Below are 18202 nucleotides of genomic sequence, written 5' to 3' on the forward strand. Positions count from 1 at the left end.
AGAATCTTATTTAATCTTTGCCAGCTAATGACACTACAAACAGTTGCTAGGAAAATAATACTCTAGTAGGCTTAAATTTCATCATTCGTGCTATGAAAATAGCTTCATGGAAATAAGAAAGAAAATGTTTATTGACATATGGTGTGTTTTAGCTGATTTTGAAAGATACTGTGCTCTTTGTGTTATACTGACTCCCGCATTGACCTGCAATTCAAGTTAAAGTCATCTAAATGGCTACTTTTGTCTGGAAGATTTATACCTGATTCTGTTAAGTGCTGGGAACTGGGAACATGTGATGCAACAAAAGTAACAGCTATATTGTTTTTCAGATGGAGAAGTGGACACTATTTCCTAATTCTTAAAACTCTTTCTTTCTTAATAGGACGAACGTACAATGATCTCAACCAATACCCTGTATTTCCATGGGTTTTAACAAACTATGAATCTGAAGAGTTAGACCTGACCCTTCCAGGCAACTTCAGAGATCTTTCAAAGGTATGCTTCAATTCTACTGAAGAAAGCCAGCCAGCCCTTTCAGGAAGAAATTTTGGGTTATATTTATAGTTGGGTTAAGTCTTTATCTTACAAGTCAGAGAAGTCTAAAACAGAATTTTCTATTTCAAGATCATTTTATACTGAATCTCTACTTTATGCTGCTTCTGTGTCCTTGACTGATCTAGTTCCAAGCTTGCAACTCCTCTGTACCTTCTGACTTGTGGATCATGAGTGAATCAGACCACTTGATCTCACTAATTATCTCCCTTAGTTTATGAAGTCTGATCCTTTGGAAATAAAAAGCTTGGACTAATTTTTCACTTTATTTTGCAGTGACTAGAAGAGTAATACAATAGCAGCACCTCTTCTTGGTTTAATAATTATATAGTAAACAAGTATTTTGTATTTTAAACTCTGGAGTATCCAGTCCCTATTATTATTAATTATATTAATATTTATATATTTAAACACCTATATGGGTTTTGTCCTTCAATCAGACTTGGGCAGCTAGTGCTTTATAATAATACAGTTCCTAGTATTTGTTTCTCTAATAGCAGCAAACTGCTATCTATACCCAGCTCCAGTACTTGTGTCAACAGCCTGGAGAGAAGGTGTGTCCTGGCCAAGCATAGCAGAAGCATGTGGAGGGGCTAACTAGAATAAACACAAATAAATCCCAGTGTTTGAGTTGTAGGAAGTATCTTTTCTGGTTCCTATCAACCATGAAAGTGTGTGTACGTACTTATCAGTGAAGGTGGGTAGCCTTGCAACATCCCCAGCTTGAGGTTTCTGTTGTCTGACAATGACAGCTTTCCTGCATCCTTGCCACAGTTCCTCAGCCACTAGGGAGAATTTGTTCATACAAGTTGAGTGAGGCTCAAAGCCACAGGAGGCTGTTGTTTGCTGACTTCAGGATGAGGCTGGAGAGGAGAAAGTGACCCCCAAGGCCTGTTCAGCAACCCTTGCTTTCCTGTCTGCTGCTGGTGAGGGATGAGAGTTTCTGTGGCTTCTGCCCTTTAAGTCTGCTTTTCTTTCCTCCTTTTCCTGCAAACACACATCCTGGGCATCAATGGAGAGATCTCACCCTGGGTATCTCACAGTCTTGTATCACTACTGGAAAGAGTATGCTTACAGTACCTCCACACACATTGCAGCCTTTCCTGGAAGCCTGCTTTTGTGAGACTTCCAAAATAATTTGAGTAGGACTTGATTGCTTAGTAGAGAAGCATGCTTAGCAGACCTAAGTTTCCTCTCCCTTTTTTCTTATATAAATGAATAAATAATTAAAAAAAGGAAATTAAACTACATTTACAGTATGCCTCAAATGTAAGCAAATTAGTTGAAATTCTACTTACATTATGTAAAACTACCTGCTTTCCACAATATTATAGGCATGCTTCATAAATGTGTTTTTTGGTTCTGTAACACTATTGAAATCTGTGCCAGGAACAATGAAAGAAAATCTGCAGATATGAGTTAAAGAAAGACCAGTGATTGTCTTACACTGGCTTGTTCCTTAGCATGTATAAAAATATGTCTGGTTTGGAATTGTTTATAGTGATAAACCTTCATTAAGATGCTTGCACTTCTTTCTGGTACTCATAGCACGGAGTGTGGTGAAGTGCAACAGGATGAGGCAGCATCCCACCAGTCCTTCATTAGGTACTTAGTTTGGGTTGAATCAAAATTTTTATGACAGCCTAGTAAAGTATGTAGTTGCTACAGGAGGTATCATGATAGTTGAATAGATAGCTTTTCCCCATGAGTTAGTCAAGGCTCATTATGGAATTAGTGCTTGTACAGCTTATTAAGTATCACTGCACTCGTAGTAGTGCTCTCCCTTGAAAGGAAATGTAAAACCAATTCCCTGGTTATTATGTTTCTTCAAGAATCCATGCATTGCACACATCAGTATTTTGCCCTAGGACCTTTTTTTTGCCCAAGTTGATTGCTGTATTTTCTTATTCAAAAGCTACCAGTGGTTTCCTCTGGAAAAGCTAGGGGTTTTGACCACTAAAAAAAAGCCTACGCAGACTAGTTAAGGAGAGCAGTCTGCCAATATCTGGGCTTCATTTACCCATGGATGTGTGAGGAAACACATGCAATCTGTAAAATGTTGTGGGATCCCTGAGGATAAAAGAGGTGTAATTGTCAAATTTTTCCAGTTTTCGTTATAATAATATCTGATAGGTTTCATTTCACCATTATATTAAAAGGAAAAATAGATTCAGGATTTTTTTTTTTTTTTTTAAAAGGCAGTGGCCAGTTAATGTAAAATGTCTTATTTTGTGCACTTGAGCTGGTATGCATTACTTGCATCCTGTTTCAATTTGTGCATTATCAGTAAAAATCTTCAAAATCAGAATGTATCTGAAGTATTTCCGAGGCAATTCTGTTTTCATTTCTGATACTGTCTTGTATATGTAAGTAAGGCCCTTCTTTCCTGGTTAGGGGAGTGAAAATCCTGAGTAAGCTAGTGCTTAAAAGCAGGATTTAGTGATTTATTGTGCACATTACTGGACCAGGGTGTGCTATCAAGGCTCAGCCAGAGCTCTGGGACAGTCACACACAGTGTCCCTTCCATGAGGAGCCACTTCCTTCTGTCAGATTTCACCCTGCAAGGCAGAAATGTTCCTGCAGATTTGATGGCAAATCACAACCTCCAGCTAAGCTGTTGATGGATAAAATCTCTTTGCCAGTTCCTGACCTTCTGTCTTCCTGCATGTTTGCTCTTCTAAGGTTTCACAAAGCCTCAGTCCTTAATATTTAGTAATTAATACACCTCAAACAAATTTTTAAAACTATTTTAGAATTCTAACACTATTACATATGTGGTAAAAGCCCACAAAAGCAATTAAATGAAAAAACACCAATCATGCTTTGTTTTGTTTCTTTACAATAGTTTTAGTACTAAAATATAGACACTATATCTAAACTTTTAAAAAATAATAAATCTGTGTATTTTAGCGCAAAGTTCATACAAAACTCTAGTGGCAATTATGATAACTGACAGTGCTTCTTTTGTAATTTTTTAACCTTTGATACCTAAGCTTTCTGTATAAAATATGACATGCCACCTTTCCAATATCACAACACCTAAGTGAACACGCACAACAAATGCAATTCGTATGTTTTGTGGAGATGAAATTAGATGTGTTTGGCTTGCTTGTGTTGTCAGTGACAGGGTAAAACATATCCCTTGTGCATTTAGCTCAAACTTAAATATTTACACTTCTGCAAAGCTGTCTTGAACATGTAACTTGTCCTTTCCTTCCATTCAATTTTAGTCTGTTTTTATGTAGCACTTCTTACTGTGGGACTTTTACATCTAGATGTTGGTTGTACTTTCAGAACTGCTGTATTTAAATATTAGTCTGAAAATTCCTTTGCCCTTTTTCTTTGAAGTGTTTGGAGATTCCCTTATCAAAGCTTTTTTTTTTTTCCCTTTTACATGTAATTTGAGATTTAAAACTAGGGCCCATGGGCATGGAAGGTGCTGTAGCAATAGGATATATTGGACCTCTCATTTGATTAGACAGTGTAGGCTCAAGTTTTATTCATTACATATACAAGGTTAAAGGTTATATTTATTGTTTGACAGGATGAAAAGCTAATGAAAGAGGCTGTCATAGATACATAGATTATCTTTTCACTATCAAAACACCAGGTGATCTGCTTATTTTCTTCTTTACTGAGATTTCCTTTGGAAGAATACCTATGCTACTAAACATTAGTATAGGAAACATGTATGCAGCCCTCACTGTGCATTGAGTTTTTTTGGGTTTCAACACACTTAAAATGTGGTATATTTTGTTTGTGAAAAAATGTATGACTTTTACCCCTTAATTACAGTGAATGCATGGGTTTGACGTGCTGCACTGTCCCTGCTTATTAAAGTGTAAATGGGAATTCCTCCTCATTTACTTCCAGTCATACATCCTGTTAAATAAAATGATTTCTTCACCAGGCAAAGTAATACTAATATTGACACGTGTATGAAACATCACACGCCCATTCATTGAGTGGAAAAAATGATATTTTGTTAATATAGAAGGTGTTTGACTGACGGGTGGTGATAAGCATAACCACTTTTCCTTATTACTGTGCCATTTCAAGAAAAGGAAGTGATAAAGCCCCAAGGCTTCTAAATGTAATAATGCAAATGAACACATTGAAGTGTGAATATTTCAAGGCAAGCCACACTTAATACTTCCAAAAATGTGTATGCTGTGGAATGGAGTTTATGGCCTTATCAGAAGTCACTCTTACTGGAAAAATGAAATCAGTTTCTGTAACTTGAACTTCTCTCTTTACCACATGCAGCTTTACCATCAGAAGAACAGTGAGTTTGATTCTCATTGGGTTTAAGCCACACAGTTAAACATTTTTTTTTCCATAAATAAAAAGTTCATTTGCTGAGTGAAACTCTGGTACTTTGAATCTGCCCGAACTCTTATATTTGACAGTGTTGATATTTGTATGCTGAAGAAAAACTGTTTACAAATTTGGATAAAAATAGAATATATTTTAAACCTTCAGGTACCATCCTAAGGTGTCCTCCTTAAAGGTTGATTTTTGGTTTTGTTCTAATAAAAAAGCAAGCAGCCAGGAAAAGCACAGCCTGTATTCAGCCAGAGCCAAATAAAGCTATGCTCAAGATTTCTTTTGTACCAAGCTACAGTTTTGTGCAGTAAGTTACAAAAAAAAAAGAGATAAACAAATAAGGTAGTTGCTGAATGAATTAGAGTCAAAATAAGGAGAATATTTCAGTGGCTGGATAAATAGGATGCTACATTTGGTCCTGCTCTCATGACAGAATGCAGTTCTATGAAGATAGCTGGGAAAACAGTAAATATTACATGAACTAACATAACATGTCCATGGGATATAAACACTAGCTGTATTGACAATACACTGGTTCAAAGGCCAGATGTCTAAAGAGATTAGCCAGATAAAAAAGAATGACATGAACAGAAGTGTGGTTTTAACATTAAAGTAAATACTTACCTTATTTTAAAATAGAAGAAGCAGCATAAAATAAACAGCAACATTTAGTACTTTAGAAGTGAAGTGGATGAATAGGCATGGTCATAGAATGAGTTGTTTTGCTTAGTTGGAATGAAGAATATCTTATGAAACCATTTTATGGGAAGTAAATAGTATGTGATGTTAGTCCTTACAGAAGACTTTTTTAAATAGAAAGACAAAAGGTGTGTTTGGAAAAAGCATTTTATAAAACATTTGACTCAAGTTTAATTTCTGTACTAGATTTATGGTCAAGGTGCTGGGCTAAGACATAATACGTGGCTTGAGCTTTGCCTTTGTATTGTTTGCACAAGTAATTTCAAGTAGTTTACCCAGCAGTAATATCTCACTGAAAGGGAAGTAAAATATTTTTTCCCCATTATCTGAAGATACAGGGATTAATCAATAAATAAAATTTATCTCTGTTTGATAGTCATGGTGAGATTAAAACCATAGTCGTTAACTTTCTGGATCAAGAATGGCACTGTAACACTGTGAAAAAATGACCAAAACTCCATATACCCTACACATTTCTAAAGAAGTGTGAGAAACTACCATTACTACAGACCTTGTCATCTAGCAGTGCACATGCCCCATCAGAGTAATGCTGGGTTAGCTGCTAGTTTGTACAACTGAGATTTAAAGTCTTTACAGAAAATGCATGTCTTCACTGGAGGATGAACTGCTGTCATTTCTTTGGGTAACAGCATTTGGCCACATGGACATTCAAAAAGCATTAGGGAAGCTGGGGCAGACCTCTCTGAATTTGCTCCATGCTATTTTGTTTATGGATGTTTTCACTTTTAGAAAATGCCTGCTGTTTAGCACACACAAGATGATTTATTTGCAGCTAATCAACAAGTTTTTAAATTACACAATTAAAAAATGAGAGATTTGAACCCTTTTCATTAGCATTTTAAGTGTATGGTTTTGTAAACTGAGAAGATTTAAGTCATTTTTGTCAACATGCAGAGAAGTGGATCACATAGGGGTCTCCAGTGCTGCACAGAAAAGGAGTAAAGGGTGATCAGATGTTCCTCCTATTTCTTCGCCACAGGCCTGAGATAGCTGATGGGACACTAAACCAGAAGCTGCAGAGTTGTATGAACGTGGGCATCTCCCAGCTCTCCTCCCTGTGCAGTGCTGCAGTGGGACAGCTGCACTACTTCTGAGATTCCAGTTGTCATCTCTGCAGAAATGGTGCCATGTTTGCATGCCAACGCCTCCAGAGCTAGCTCAGGGATTTCTAGCACACCTTTGTATTGCAAGCTATAGTCATACCTAAACTTTCACAGTATCACAGAATCCTTTAGGTTGGAAAAGACCGTTTAAGATCATCAAATTCAGCCAAAAACTGAGCACTGTCAAGTCTACCCCTAAACCATATCACTAAGCACCCTGTCTACACATCTTTACCTCCAGGGATGGTGACTCAACCACCTCCCAGGGCAGCCTGTTCCAATGCTTCACAATCCCTTCAGTGAAGAGATTTTTCCTAATATCCAATCTAAACCTCCTCTGGCACAGCTTGAGGCTATTTCCTCTCATCCCATCACTTGTTACTTGGCAGAAGAGACTGACACCACCTTTCTGATTCAACTAAGCCATAGTTGACTAGTGAAATTTGGTTGTCCTGGCAATGAAAATGAAGCTTATTAATGATGTAAGAAATATTAAGCAGATAATATTTTTTCCCAAAGCTGGTGGCCCCATCTAAACCCCATCTGAGTCTGGCTCTGTGGCACCAATGCCTATAAGAGCATGCCACCATGGCAGACAGGCATGTCCACTATAGCACATCACACTCCTTATACATTCCCATCCAAATTCAATCATTCCACTCCAGTTTATCTGGAAACACTAGAAACCTTTGTGGAATGACAAAAATGAACCTGTATCTCCTGAATGGCAGGCTACCATCCAGACCACTAGTTCATCCAATCCAGGATCTGTCCCAAGATGTCAAGGTGAGACTTTCTTCCAGGAGACAAGCTCTACCTCACCCCCATGTTTCTTTCTTCCCTTCTCTCTGGGGCAAGGAAGAGCAATTCCCAGAAAAGATTCTTCCCAGAGATTTTCACATGACAATTTCCATACCATGGGAGACGAGAGATGACTCTCATGATATTTCACTTAGAGAGTCCATTTTATTCAACAGATATTTTGTGCATTTCGGCTTTTTTCTTCAAATCAATCTTAAAGTAATTGAAAGAAAAATGGATTCTGACTCTGAAAAGAATATTGATGAGGATGAAGGTAATCTTCAGAATACAGCTTTTTAGGTTTACCATTTAATAAATTGAACACGTCTTCTCAAAGTAGATTATTTTAGCTACTTGTGCAGGCAATCTTTACTTGAAAATGGGAATGCATCATATTACAACCTTGTAGCTTTTGTCTTTTAAATTGGAATAACACTTCTTCCTGAAGAAGCCAGAAAGCATGATGGTGTGTTTGCAGTAGTGTCTTACATGACTTTGGAAATTTATTGTCAAGTTCTTTTTCATTAAATGCAACCACAAATATATATATTTTAAGATTTACTTAAAGCTATGGGTTAAACTATCATTAAATTTTTTCTCTTCTATAAAACAAAATACCTTGCCATTATTTTTGAGCACCAGTTATGCGTCACAGTTCTTGTGACTTTAATCAATTAATGATGAAGAACGAAAACACAGTTTATTTGATGCAAGACATCTGATCAGCTTCAAATATATTTTGAAAGGCCTGGGGTTCTGATTTTCAGTCTTGCATTAATCACCATATCCCTTCTCTACTGTGTCTTCAGACATGCATGTACTATAATATTGTGACAGATGATGCTCCTGTATTCTATTGCCTCAGAAGTCACTGCAGTGTATAGTAAAATGTACCTTCACAGTGGAGAGGAGAGATGTTCTCAGGCTGTTTTTCCATTACAAAACACAATCTCACCAGTTTGTCTGCCATTTTGTGTTTCCTTCTCAGAAGGGGAGAACATTTCCTGTTGACAGACTAGGGTGTGAATTACTGCTTTAGCTTGTGAAACATGCAGTTGGGGACTGGGGTTGATTCTGCCAGAGAAGTGGATGCACAGTACCTTAATGAGGGTGGGATCAGCAGGTCCCATGCAGTCCCCAAAGCAACCCAGAGCCTTGATAGAATCTAATATAGCTTCACAGTTTGTCAGTGTGATAGGAAAACAGTATCTTTTAATAAGTTACTCTTTCAAGGAAGTGGTTGAAGAAATGCTTCTATATATTGGCAATTTATAGGTTATAATAATGCCAGTGTATTTCCTGACAGTTGCAGGATGAGTAAAACGACCAAGTAGAACAAAAATGCAAATATTTTCTTATTTTTTTCAGTAGCTGGGAAGCAAGCCTGGAAAGTGTTAGTGAATGGCTCATACTTCTTTTTGAAGAATGTTTTGTGAGGTCTTGCAGTGCAATCTGCACCAGATAACACTGATCCGTAGGGATTACTCATACATTTTACACATATGAGAAAGCTATTAACATCTCCATGGCACAGCATCCAGAGTGTTTCATGTGAAAAATGCTGAAATCATAATGTTTTAAAATGTAAGCGTTCATCAAACTGCTATTTAAAAACAAGTTTTAATATATGAAATTGGAAAACATCATGCTCTATGTCAGTCTTTTTAACAGCCATCACAAAAAACATAGCAGCACTGAAGGAATAAAATACATGTAGCTTTAAAATTGTTCAGTTCCTGTGGTGTAGTGTACTGTACTGTAGTGTAGTGTAGTGAAACACACTGATTTGACTGTGTACTGACATTTCCATTCCAAATTACTTTGTATTTTATCTTGGTAGAAAAATTGTGCAGTGGAATGAAATGTGAAAATACCTGTTAGCATTTTGAAATGGGGCAAGGTCCTTGAGTATATGTTTGTTTTTCAAGTTGTAATTCCCTTAAAAATATAAATCCTCAGTCTTAATTTTTTTATGAATAATCAATGTTATCAAACAATCATTTAAAATTATAACAAGTTTTACAATTATTTGATGTGGAGGTGTGTTCTCCATGTTTAGTTCATTTTACTGCAAAAGCTAAAATCTGAGGATTCTTTGCAGATAGGTAATAAATACACTACTACTATCTCATCTAAAAAAACAGATTTAAGATCACTTATATATTTTTTTCCACATTTTAGTTACTTTATGTTTTATTGCCATTATCTCAGTGACTTTTGTATCAGACAATAAAAAATACATTTTGCAAAAAAAAATCCTGGGATAAAGTGGGTAAAAAAAAAAAGAAAAGCATGTATCCCCTAAGTAGATATGTCAGAACCAACAGCTCCTACTACTGCCTAACATTTATTTTTTTTTTTACCTAATCTGTATAGATTATCTCTTAAAATATGCTTAGAATGGACTTTGAATTTGTGAATAATTTCCAAATTCGATTGGTTTTAATTACAAAGCTTGTTTGGTTTGCTCAGTAAAATGTGGCTTTGTTCAGTCAGAAGGTACATGCAGTCCTGCAGGACTATGCATGTTTTTTAAGTATTCCTGCTTAGGATCACCAGACACCATCAGCAGTTCCGCGTGAGATCTTTTCATCATGAACTGTGCATTACAAAGTATCCTGTGTGAGCAAAAGTCAGTTTTCATTAGCTGTGTGATTATGGTGAATGACAGCAACAGAAATATTAGTTTGGCCTCAATGCATTTTAAATGCAGTTTTAGAAACTTGTTTCCAGAACAATGTTACCGAATTAATTGGGAAACAACTCATACTTCAAGGAGGTCTTGAAAGTTTGCAGATGTGGATGACTTAAATTTGTCAATTAAAATAAGGAAAGTCATAAGACTTTTAGTATACAAGGTGTTTGGGAAGAAATTCTAAGATTACAGCAATCACTAGAGATCACTACGGCGTGGAATGGTTTTGGTTGCAGTGTCTCCTATGTGTTGAAGCATGATGCAGTATTAGCCTATGACATATCAGATATACTGCTCTTCAGCTACTAATATGTTTGGCTTCTTATCCCTTTGCAGCCTATTGGTGCTTTGAACCCAAAGAGAGCAGTCTTCTATGCAGAAAGGTATGAGACATGGGAAGATGATCAGACTCCACCTTATCATTACAACACCCACTACTCTACATCTACTTCTACATTGGCATGGCTTGTTCGTATTGTAAGTATTTCTGCATTCTGATTTTCATGAATATTTTTAGCTACAGCATCTCTTTTGTCACTGACCACTATTATTTTTTTTTTTAATCAAAGTACCGTTCTATCAAAATCTTGTTCTTCCCTGCCTTAAATTCTCAGAAGTTCTCTAGTTATACTGTGCATACTCATTTACAGGGGATCAGGAGATCAGGGGATCCTTCCTACCCAAACAATCTCAAATATCTAGAGAGGCAGAACTGTAGTGGTATAAGGACGTATGTGATGAGGAAAATCATCTAAAACTAAATCTGTCTAAAAACAAGTCTCTAAAAAATAGAGAAGGCTGATGCTACTCATATATTCATTTATTATTTTCACTTAGAGACAGATATATAAAACATTAAAGAAAAAAACTTTTGTAAAAACCAGGTGAAGCTGTGTCAAATTGAGAGGGGAATTGTAGAACCAGTTTTATATTAAAGCAGTATGGAGTAATTTTTTATGCAAATGAACTATGCTTCTCAATGAATTAATAACTTGCAGCTTTCAGAAATGTGAAAGTATAGATTCTAACTTCAAACTGCTATTTCAGTTCTGGAAACCTCATGCTTCAATCCCATCAAAATCAGATCCAGGGAAGGGGGCCACACTTCAAAGATAGAATGAATCTGAATTCAGTTTATGTGTTAGCATAATGAATTACAGTAAAAGGAGTGTTGATGAGAAACTTAAGGTTTCACAGAGAAACTTGGATTAATGTAAAATTGAGCCACTATGTAATTACTGAACTTGAACTGCAGCTTGTCAATAAAAACCTGTTGTGTGAGGTGTATTCTAAGCAAGTTTTGCACATAATCAAGCAAAGCAGAGCTACACAAACTTGACACATGAATTTTCACTCATCTGAGCTTCCCTTGCACATGTCCTGTTTTTCTGCTCAGAAGGGAAGAATTCATGTGTTTCTGAGTTCAGGATATATTTCTTCTTATACTGTGGGAAACTAAACATTGATTACACTCCTGTGTGGGGTGATCACTGTACTCCTTTTAAATGTTGCTAAATCAGTCTTGTACTGTGAATAAATTTTATGGTTCACATGTGTTTCTTTTATTTTTTGCATCAAAGTATATTAAAACCAGTGTTTTTATTTGCATGTTTGTCTATTAATTTTGGCTGCTATTCAGCAAAAGATCCCCGCTTGCTAGCCAGCAAATTCTTAGGTCTGGAAGTCTGCTTACAGCCTGAATGTACAACACACCAAGGAGCATTCATTTCCTGTATTAGGCTAATGCTGTGTCACTTTTACTGCTGTTGTTTATGTCATACTGTAGGTGTTCTTGCTCTCTTCTGCCCTAAAAGACTGAGAGAACAAGGTCTCTGCTTTGGTGGCGTTGCAGTATAGACCCAACGTGTTTGTAACAGCAAATAATATATGTGAGAATAGAAAGAAGAAAAGAAAATATTTAAGGAAATTATTTAAATAGAAGTGACCAGGAAAAAAAAGCAATCACTAGTGGGACGAGACAACAGAAGTGAGAGGGAGACAGGCGTGGGGAAAGTTTAAAGCTCAGAGAAGGGAAAAAGGAAATAAGGTGATGAGATTGGATAAGGCTGCATACAGAAACCCAAAATAAAGATTTGAAAATAAGTGTGTATAGACATAGGAAAAGTTTATATGGGGATTATAAAGTCATACTGTTCCTGAGAGAGACATTTTTGGCTACAAAATAAAGAATGAAAAATTCTAAGGGAGATGATTATGCCAGTGAAATTGGTAGATAAGGCTAAGTCAGATTTCTGGAAGTTAAAGTAGGATTTCTTGCTCATGAATTTTTTTGGCTAGTGTTTTAGTATGAGTTTGTGAAGACGACTGCATAGGAAGATTGTAGAAAATGTAAATTACAGTCTAGTCCAGGAAGAGGTGGCAATAAGAGATGTAGAGATTCAGACAGAAAAATACTTTCAGTGTTTTAAGAGACTGAAGAAGATTCATGGGAAAAGGTATGTTACAGTAGAGCTTTTGGTAGAAAGTCACAACAGAGTGAGAGAGTTAGAAAGAAAAATCATGGGAGAAGACTCTGCAGACCAAAGACTAACAGAAAAAAAGAATGAAAAGAGAGAGAAATTAAGAGAAAACAACTGAGCAAGCAAGCAAACGACCCAATAGCTATGACAGAAAGTACAATGGGAATGAGACAGCTTAGACAGAAGCAGAACAAAACAGCACTGAGCAATGGGGATCCGGAGGGAGAAACTACATGCCTAGACCTTTATACTGGAGGAAACAGAAGTTGCACTAGGAGAGGAAGTTTTGGCCACCCCGAAGTGTGTATATAGAGAGTTCTGTAACTGCCACAAAACCTAAAAAATTTTTTTGAATCTTGCTTTTTGGCTTTGACAGATGCAATCTGGTTCCTGTCAGTTCTCTTTCAAAACATTGCTTGTAATATCATATTTCTGAGTCAGTTATGTGGTAATCTGCTCCCTACTGATTTATATTTCCCTCTGTTGCTTTCCTTTATCTGACAAATCAGGCTACTTTTATAAAAGACACTTAATGCCTTAGCCTCAGTTTTGCCCTTTTTAATACATTTTTATGTCACCAATCTTTGCCTCCATTTTGTCATTAATAAAGTTTTCACTGGTAGTACAGTTTTCTCTTGAGTTCTGTTGTGTACTAAGAGTGTCCAGTAAAAATCCATCTTTAAAAGTGACCTATTTCATAAGGTTTTCAGAAACACAACGGTGGATTAGTATATAATGTATTGAAGCTACTGATAATTACATAATCATTTTAATATTAACTTTTGTTCTTCTTCTGCCTTTCATTGTGCTTAATAAAATAGGGTGTAATCCTTACTGAAGCTACGAGCTATTAGTGCATCTGCAAATTGTATTGTATTTCCTCTGAGCTAGCTGTACAAGTCTAGGTATGCTCCAATTCTTTTCTGTAAGAATGCTAGGAGAAAACTGAAGGCAGTTTCAGAATAAGCAATGGTTCAGCCTCACCAGGCTGATATCAGATTGGTTATGCTCATTTTTGAGGGTTACGGAGCTGACCCTGAAACTCTCACAAACCGAGATAATGCCTACACCCTCTTTCTGTAGAGCCCCTTCCCCACACATATGTGCATGCCCACATTCCTATTGGAATTGAAATTATAACTCATAATTTACCCATACATGTTTATTTGAACTAATCCATTGTAGATTTCAGAACACTACATCATGCTAGAGTTCTGAAAATTCAAGAATCAATCCTCTAACTAGTTTCATAAGAAATGAACTGACCCACAGGCTAGAAATATTTAATTTTCTAATTATAAATGAATCTTGCATGATCTCCAGAAATGTTAGGTTTATATCCAGAACCAATTGGTTCTTGAAAGTGATCAGCTTTCTTTCTAAATTGAGGAGTAAATTAAAGATTAGATAGCTACATTACAGAGGTAGCTAATGAGTGTGGAAGTCTACCATATTGTTCAGTCAGGTTAATAATGATCATGAAGAATAACAGAGAAACACCAGGATTTATGTAATATTACCTTCCCCTCCTTTGAGGTGTTGCTGAAATCAAATCATGGTTAAATATTTTTGCACATCACACTTCTTTAGGTCTAAAACCTACTTATTCTGTAGGAGCCAACATAACCCACGAGTTTGCCCCAGCAAACAGAATAAAAGTTACTCTGGAAAAGGATTCACTGCTCTGTTGACATAATTTCATTTTTGTATAAATGAAATTAAGTATTCATTGTTTATAGCTAGGTGACCTTACCACCTGGTGCAAGTGTAATTTTTTTCATGTACTTTCCATCTGGACCAGTAAATATTTATGTTGCAAAAGGCAGAGTAGTTTAAACCAAGAATGCTACATCAGAATGCTATACACTCCAGTGACTGGAAAGTCAGTCTGAAAAGTAGACAGAAGAATTAATTCTGGCTTGAATCATGTAGAAAGTGAATATGAGCATTGTTTTCAGATTTTTAGGTGAAAGAGGACAGAGTTATGGTGCAATTGGATGATCTCAGTAGTTGCTGTTGAAGAAGTTATGTTCGTGTGAATCGGTTACATCTTCACTGAAACAGAGACCAGTGTTAGAGAGCCTAAATCTCTAATGTGGTAGTCAGGAAGATTGTAGAGAACAATTGGTTTCCAGTTTGTTACAATGGCTTAGTACCTTTATGAAGTAGAAGAAATTCAGGATTTATTATGAGTCATGTCTCATTCTAAAAAAAACCAAACAGTTTTTATTGAGATTCAAAAGTAGGGAGGATTTGAAATCCCCTTGTAAACAGAAGGGTATCTGAGTTTCCTTTCTGGTAGAGCTAAGCAGAACCGTCACAGATATATCAGACAAAAAACTTATGCCACTGACAAAACCCCAAATATCCTCTTTTTCTCCTCTTACAAATGGCTGAAAAGACATTTTCATTTGACATAAGATGTCTTAGAATGACACATCCCTTTCTCCTCCCTCCCCTACTCCCACCATAAGTGATTCAAATAGGACTAGGCACTGTTAAAAGGGGATGGAGGGAGAGAAGAGCTGTTGAATGGAAAAATTCCTTGTTCCCACAGCTCAAGCTTGTATTCATTGTAATCAAGTACCCCATGAATTTCTCTTCTTGTTGGCAGTGAACAAGGCGTGAATTTTATTCAGAATATTAGGAACAAGTGAGATGGGGTTATAATGAAAACATTGTGCAGCTTTATAGCTTTCACAGCAACAAAACCTTTACATGAAATGACAGTAATCGGTATCATAGAATAACAGAATTTAAATGAGTGTATTGAATACAGATATGAATTGTATTTATATAATATAAGCACTTGACTTTGCAGAGAATAAAAATTACCTTAAAATTATGTGAGAGGTCTGAGATAAAGCAAGTGAAAGCTCTGAATTTCTGCAAAGGATTAAAAAATCCAAAAAGATAGGCACAACAGGTCATAGCAGGATAGCATAATGGGGCACCCTGTAGTGCTCAGCTATTAAAAGTTTAATCCTTGATTATGAATTTTATTGCTTTTGTGTATTTGTCTCAGATGCTTAAAATAATGTTGTCATGGAATTCTGGATTAATATTTTTACATAATTTATTATAATTTTATAGGTTTTCTGGTTTCTGATTTATTTTTTTTTTAATCCATCAAATGCTTCTGACTTCAGAACCTCGGCAGTGGCCCACAGTCTGCTCCACAGTGATATTCACAACAAATTACACATGTCTTATAAAGAAAAAATGTAATAGATAGGTGTTAGTAGAAGACCGAATAATTTGTGCTCAGATCAACAACATATGAAATTTTTCAGTATGGCTAAGCTCAAAAAGTAGCAAAATTTGCAGAGATTGCTATTGCAAATATATACAGAATTTGGTGGGAGGAATTCTGTTAAAACAAAAATAATTCTAATGTTAAAAGAATTTACATAAAATTAACATTAAAATTATAATATTAATAGAATTGTAGAATAAAAGAATATAATCCAGTTACTGCCTATATTGTTTTCTGTTTGCTAGCTCTGGGTCTGAATCATACACATTTTAACTTATATTTTACACTTTTGCTATATGGATCACTGTAAAACCTAGACACATAAAAACTTAATTTCTTTTCTTTCAGTATGTCAGTACTTTTATTCTACTCACCAAGTTGAGCTACTGTTAAATTTTAATATTTTGTCCAAATTCTAAACCCTTACTTATCAGGCAATATTCACTCAATATTCACCTGTGCAGTGGGGATTAGGGTTCTCCAACAAGAAATAATGTGATGATGTTGTATTTGATTTCATTATTTTTAATTTAACGTGTTAAGATTCTCTGATGGGAATAAATGCACTGATGAAAGTATATTTCTTACATTGTTACCTATTCTTTTGAATGTATAATTTTAAAATAAGTCACCTATGTTTCATGAGGAAAAAAAACCCAAAAAACTCACCATTCAATTAGGAGTAGAATGTCATGCATTATTGTGATAAAAATGATTCTATATTTACACTACAGACAGTGAAAGTTAAGTTACAGTCCCTAGCTAAAAAAAAAATAAAATAAAATAATAAAAAAAGAGAAATCTTTCTTTGAATATAAACAATTCCCTTAAGCTACTTAAGCTACTGGTATACCTTAATGAGAATAAGAGAGAGATCTCATGCTTTCTCATTTAAAGACAGAACTTCAGAGTTTTTCTCTTCTTCAAAAGAAAATATCCTGTCAATTCTTGTATATGATGGAAAAGATTAATTGCAAAGATATGCAGAGAAAAGATTAGAGAAACTATGGTCTCTGGAAGTTTGAATAACCTCTTATATTTTCCTCCTCTTCTTGGATTCTTTCACTACCTTTGCATCCATGCTTTTCTTATGTGTATTTTAATTGCTCTTAAATGGTGTGGAAAATTAATTACTTCAATCCTCTTTAAACTTGTGTAATTTAAACATGATGTATATAATATGACATAATTCCATCAAAGTTTTGTTATGAATGGCAGAGTTCTCTGTTCAAAAGTTTCAGAAAATGAAATAGAAGATAAAGTTCAAATAGTAAGGTGGATAATACTGTAATAAGTAGCATTATGATCTGGTGATTACGAACTGCTTTGACTAACAAAATTCTTGAATTATCAGGACATGAAAGGATATAAATTTAGGTATGAATTTAATGAAAGGGACACTTTTTAAAACATTCCCCATTAGACTCTGACGAAGAGGAAGAAGTAGATGGCATACCATCTTACTAGGAGTAAACAAAGCATGGTAATATAAATAACGCAGAGGGTGTTTATGATGGTTACAGTGAAGTAGGCACCCATTTTGAACTGGAACTAAGCTGCATAGGTCTGCCACTGATGGATAATCAGTTTTATGGAAGAGTGAATACATAAAATAACCTTTTCTGCCAGAACTCAAGATTTGTGTGTGCAAAATGTGTTAGTGCCAATAAATACACTAAAATCTCAGTACAGATATAACTATGAGGTGCCTTTCTGAAGGATTTTGATCTGCAAAAGTCATTTGGAATTTGTTAGAAAACTGCTGCATTATTTTTTCTATTTTCTTAATCTGTCTTCATTTCATTGACTACAGGAGCCCTTTACAACATTCTTTCTAAATGCAAATGATGGCAAATTTGACCACCCAGATCGAACCTTCTCTTCAGTAGCCAGGTCTTGGAGGAACAGCCAAAGAGATACCTCCGATGTGAAGGTAACACACATACTAAACAAACTGATAAATGCATATTCTCATTTATGGTATTTCATTTTATGTAGGGACAAAGAGGGGTTTATATTTCATATCTGTATATTCAGTACACTAGGTATAGTTTAAATTAAAGGTAGATGTTACTAAAGATTATTGTTCTAACAGAAACAATCAAAGATTCTTTGAAGTTGAGTGGACAAAAGGTGTTTTGGTTTTAGAGAAAAACAACCTAACTGATCTAATTTAGATCAGATAATCAGGAGATGGAGAAAAGCCCAATAAATTGTTCTTTCCTGCTGTTAACTCAATATTTGGCCCACTCCATAAAACACAGCAGGA

General features: G+C 35.6%; 1 pseudogene across 1 annotated transcript in view; it reads left to right on the plus strand.

Annotated features, from left to right (window-relative positions):
* The first annotated feature begins 329 nt into the window (after positions 1–329).
* The window catches only part of LOC103782119, an 86776-nt pseudogene continuing 68903 nt past the window's right edge, over positions 330–18202 (plus strand). Inside the window, exons 1-3 of the transcript XR_608216.1 lie at positions 330–495; positions 10534–10674; positions 17747–17866. The product of XR_608216.1 is annotated as a neurobeachin-like (transcript). The remainder of the gene's footprint in view (positions 496–10533; positions 10675–17746; positions 17867–18202) is intronic.

The sequence above is a fragment of the Merops nubicus genome, unplaced genomic scaffold (assembly GCF_000691845.1).
Source record: "Merops nubicus isolate BGI_N331 unplaced genomic scaffold, ASM69184v1 scaffold9621, whole genome shotgun sequence".
Classification (NCBI taxonomy): Eukaryota; Metazoa; Chordata; class Aves; order Coraciiformes; family Meropidae; genus Merops; species Merops nubicus.